General features: G+C 44.7%; 1 long non-coding RNA gene across 1 annotated transcript; it reads right to left on the bottom strand.

Moving 5' to 3' along the window:
* Window positions 1-822: 822 nt before the first annotated feature.
* LOC142765380 (uncharacterized) lies at window positions 823-4,832 on the bottom strand. The gene is made up of 3 exons (XR_012884217.1): window positions 4,727-4,832; window positions 4,558-4,671; window positions 823-4,262 (listed from the first exon to the last, which is right to left on the bottom strand). It is a non-coding gene; the product is annotated as an uncharacterized LOC142765380 (long non-coding RNA).
* Between the last annotated feature and the right edge of the window lie 644 nt (window positions 4,833-5,476).

Below are 5,476 nucleotides of genomic sequence, written 5' to 3' on the forward strand. Positions count from 1 at the left end.
CACGCCAGCTAAACGTGGGAACTGTGTAAGCCACAGAGGGCTCCCACAGTTCCCCTCTCGTTCTGAGCAAATGCAGCGCGGCGTGAACTTAATCGCAAGCCAAGCGCGTCCGCGACAGCCGAGCGGTGGTCTAGAGGCACGGGTAGTGCGTGCAGGAATCGCAGTCGTGACGAAATTCACCGCCCCCGCGTGCCCTTGGCATCTTCGAAGCGTTGGGAACGGGTGCAAGGTTGGGAACGGGTGCAGAGAGGGGTGCAAGGTCAGCCCCACACATTGACATAATAGCGGGGGGGGGGGGGGGGCGCTGAGACAAACCTGCGCCGCGCCCTGAAGGGGCATCCTGCGCACGCCTGTGTGCAGATCGATATAATCTGTAGTCGATTACAGCTTAAGAATAAATGCATAGAGAAATAAACGTTAAGAGTGGACACTCCCGTAGACCCCAGCGGCCCAATCGACCCTAGCACACCTAGTGGTTGGTGAGAGCAAGTGGCGTGCGCTTCCTGTTTCGGTTTCACTGGCGCAAATTTTGAATTACTTTGCATAACCGACGTTTGGCTATGACGAAAGTTCATGATTTCAGACCACTATTCATCACCCAAATGGATAGTTTTTGTAGGTCGTTTTGATTTAGCGATTCCCTGTTTTGTTTTGTTCAGTGGTTCGTGCGAATCGGTCGTGACGTAATTTTTATTTCGATTAAGTTATAATAAAAAGAGATGCCGGTAATGATAATTCACTACGATTTTATTCATCGCGCTTGTGTTTTTCTTTTGGAACAAGTGATCAATGTATATATCAGTCAAAGAGACAGAGTATCGCAATGTTTTATTCAAAGACAAGGTAGAGTCTGAGAATATAAAAAGCACAATATGACAAAGGTAGACAACAAATGCATCTCGCCTTACAAATAAATTGTAACAAATACAGAGAGAACACAGACAACGCACACATCGCTAGAGTTGGCAGAAGCCGAGAAGCTGGTGAAGTATGACAAACCGGGCCAGTGGGTAAGTAAGGATCTATGGCAAAAACACAGCGCACAATGCTGATGAAGAAGGAAGAAGTGACATATACACAGCAATGAAGTCGCGAATCACGCCTGGGGTTAACCGAAATAATGCATATAAAAAAGAGCACACAGAAACCACACGACACAATATAGCAGAAAGGCAAAGGTGCAGTGTGCTGGCTGTGCTTAAGAACAGCTAGTCCAAAATGAAAAAAAGCAGACTTGATGCCTGCTTGTCCTCAGAAAGGTAGGGCTTTGCAGCTTGCTCACTACGTGAAAGACAAACTTTATGCTACAACACTGGCAGGTTTTGTGGCTTTTGTTATGCGTCGCCTTCATCAAAAACTTAAGATCCCAAGTGATTTGCGTCTGGGTGTTGCTGTGACGCTTGCGAGCTAAAATAGATTGTAGTCATCACTTATCCAGAATTGTGGACCTTAATTGGTGCTACGAGAGCGGTATTACAGGGCTAATAAATAGAAGAAGGAAATCACTTTGGCTCATTATTTTTCACAAAGGCTCTACATCGTACGTTATCACTCAAAAGCTATATAAAAATAAAATGGCAGCGTCCGCAGCCCCATCAAACGCTAAAAGCTTGAGTATTCTTTTGAAAATTTTGATGGGCAAGATGAGGAAGTTGATGAGAAGCTAAAATACGAAAAGCGTGATAACGTGAACCATGCCCACTTTATACTGTGTTTCTTACCCGCTCGAAGACATTTCAACAAGCGGTTTTGTTATCGATATATTACTTGAGCTGGAGAGATAAAGCATACACAGTGACCAAGCGAGCCACAGTAAAGTGTACAGTTCGCCCGCATTCGCTACAAAAATACAGACAGGATACCCAACATTCTTTTTAAGGTTATGCAAATCACTTCGAGCGAATACACAGTGTCCCTACTCCTCATAGCGGGTAACCTAAACAATGCATGCAACGAAGGAGTGGCTAGTCGAGTTGAGCTGAATATAAGCATATAACACCATAATGAAGTCTGCTGTAACGAAGCAATAACATAACAAAGCTATTGCAGGATTTGGCTCAACTCGGATACTTTAGTGTAAACCCGCCGCTAATTGCTAACCTTTGAACTTGTCAAGCTGTATGCCTGAGATTGAAGACTGGAACCTAACCCTATCTAAGTTTCGGTTCACAAAACGCACATGCCAACATAAACGAACCCGGCAAAACATTTTCAGAAACTTCGCGCGACACCCAGCAAAGCAGAATTGAAAATCGCCAACACTTGACAGATGGTGATACAAAACATCGCACACTTTCAGGTGATGTGCAGTGGCCTCAATTATGGCAAGAAAGTGAGATTCAAGTTGTTGTACGTATGCAAAAGCTGCTTCTCATGGCACAGCGAGATTCCCAGAAAGTTTGCTGGGGACGTGGTATGCTTTGAGCATTGTGAAATACTGGTGGGTACCCTTAAGCGTCTCACTGTCGTCTTTCAGTAACTGTGGGCAACTGCAACCGTCACATGCATTCCGAAGGAAGTGTTTGATGAGAAAACCAGCTACATAATATGCAGCGGAGTCATCGATAATATGGGAGTGAACGTTTGTCACAAGTTCAGAGAGATCGTCTAGAGCGGGAAAGTCGTCAGGCTGTGGCTGTGCACACTCCTCATTATTCACAAGAGACGCACTGGTGAGGGAGAATGGCGAGAGCTGCTCTTGGAGGAGGTCACATTCATCATCCTCGAGATTTCCGTATTCTGACAGCTTGAAGAGTTTTCTTATGCAGATGTGCTTCAGGCCACAAATAAATTGTGCTACATTGGGGTTGGTGTTGCAACCCTGTTTTTGCCTAATGTGGCCAAATATGTTCTCCAGAGGATCCTGTTGAAGCCTGCGTGTTAACAGGTATTCAAAATTGTAATTTTTGGAGAGGTCGTCCCATAGTTGACAAATTGCCTGATTTGTAATTTGCCAACCTACGATGGTTTGTGGTTGACGTCTGCCAACAAACTGCCATGATACAATCCAGGGAAGCTGGCCTCGGAGGAAGTCAATCAGCTCTGAATCATTTTTCATGATTGCATGCCGCAGCTTTTGCGAAGTTCTTTTTTTTACTCGAGCTGTTCAAGGCATCGAAAATCCTGTCCATACGATCACAAAATTGAGCTGTAGTGATGGCCGAGGCAGGCAGCACCTTCGCATACACCAATGCCGTGATAGCGATCGAAACTGATGCACTGAGGACCTGAGTCGCTTTGCTGACCTTCATATTAGAAAAAGGTTTCTGATGAACGTGCCGTTCAGTCAACTTTGGAGCCAATCGCAACCGCAACTCATGTGAGGATTGGTAAAGGCTTACAATGTGCCACCAGTTAACGATGTCATCCCCAATGTATAACTTGTGTGCTTGGACATTATTGCGCGTTGTTTTAATTAAATGCGGAACACCAAAAATGTAATATACCCGCTCACCATTAACTTCAAAAAAAGGCTTTGCTACAGTCACTCTTAGTTGGTTAGCGAGGCTTACATTTGAACTGCCCTGGTCACAAATGACTGCTTTCACTGCAATATTAATGCTCCTAAGCTCCAAAATGAGTGACAGACACCAGCAAGTTATGCATAACAGATGATGGTGTTGATGTGTGCCCGATAGTAAAAGCAACCGGTTGAAACCACTTTCTCGAAACACCAACAAGAAGAAAAACCAGTGCTCGATCAGCGATGGTTGAAGTGCGATGAGTGCCATCATCTGTAAAACCCTGGACAACGTCTCTTGCAGCATCATAGTACAAATTCTTTTTGAGTGCTATTTCGTCGAAAACTAAAGCGTACACTCGGTCCCGTTCATTCCAAGCTTGAGTATTTGTTGCAATGGAAGAAAGGATTCCTGGAATTATGCCTGGAGTCATCTTTACATTAGCTAGCCACCTCCTTAATGAACGCCGGGAGGGCAAAGAAAACTATGGAGCCGGAAATCGGTATGCTCGCGGACCTCGGAAGTTTAAGTGAAGAGCAAATTTCTTGAACCACACGGGAAACCGCTTGCCCTTGCGTTTGGGCCTCAAGCGAACATGTGCAGAAAGAAATTTAAAAACCTCCTCGGTGACGTGCGGTCGGATAACTTCAAGGGCCTTTGAAGTCGATGACGGTGCTTGGTGAGGCCGTCTCCGCAGTCTTTTGATAGTTTTCCGCTGTGCTGCTACTTTGGCTTGCAGAGGTTTAATGGTTTGCTTGTACTTCATTGACGGAGACATTGTCGCTGGCACACAGGAACGCACTGCAATAAACAAAAAAATGGATGTAAAAGCGGAGAACAACTAATCCCATACGAGCACTTTCCTCGCTCTTTCAGACCCAAGGTGCACAACTTTCTGTGGTGCAAAGTTTTCGATTCTACTACCTAAAAACAAACCATTCACAATGTTGACAATGCACAAAAAAATAAAAATAACTGAGAGCCCACCCTTCCATTTTGTAAGTGCACACGTAGTGTCCTTTTGAGGATAGTTTGCTCAGAATGTCCTAAACATAAAATAGCACATTAAAAACAGCTGCAATAAAAGCATAGTCACCATTTTCTCTAGTGCACTCAGGCGTGGAGCTGTTGGCGGAGACGTCTTCTGGAGGGTTTTGTGAAGCTTGTTCAGTGCCTCGGACAGTGCTGTCGGAACAATCTTGCGAGCGGCCTGCGGAAGTCTCTATATAAATCCACTCTGGTGTTGAAGTGAACATACAACTTACCGGTCACACAAGTTCCTTTTGTGACAGCTGAATGACTGGTTAAGGTTTTCTCCGGTAAGACGAAGTCAGCGGAAATTCTTTCACCAGCTACAAGGGAGCTGCCACCTGCAGAGGTTTGGTCAACAGTCAATTTCGGTAAAAAAAAACAAATCGCGACACTGAACGCACCCTGTTCGTCGGGGCACCTCAATGTGTGGGAGCCGCTTTTTGAAGCCTCTACCGCAGGTCCTGAAGAAATAAAATTACGACAATGTATCAGTAAGAGGCTTAAAATAACACAAACTGAAGCTCATCCGCACCTTGCAGTGCAGCTTTCTGCAGCCATGTCACAGTCACTACTTGAAGCGACGCTCAGAGAACCTGCATATATGTGCAGTTGGTACAAGTTACAAAGCTTGTAGCATGGGGAAACTTAAACAGCTCTTTCAAACGCATAAATTGGTCGAACGTGGAAGAAAAGAGAAGGCACCAACTAGGAAACAAGTAATTTGTGATTTTTGGAATTATCAACGTGGCAGCTTTCACTGATGAAAGGTATACGTACATGTGCACTCAGGCTTGAAGATAACGTGAAATAGCCCTTTAAAGTCTTTTAAAACAAGTTGCGCAGGTCAAGAGCATCAAAAAACGACAGAAATGTAAAGCTGCTGTTAGGAAGGTAATAGCCCACAATTCACAGAATTTAAGACTTTCCAAGTGTTACTTCTATAGTGAGGCTTCTCCATCGGCTACAAAGATCTTCACGGTTAA

Source organism: Rhipicephalus microplus, chromosome 6, assembly GCF_043290135.1.
Source record: "Rhipicephalus microplus isolate Deutch F79 chromosome 6, USDA_Rmic, whole genome shotgun sequence".
Taxonomy (NCBI): Eukaryota; Metazoa; Arthropoda; class Arachnida; order Ixodida; family Ixodidae; genus Rhipicephalus; species Rhipicephalus microplus.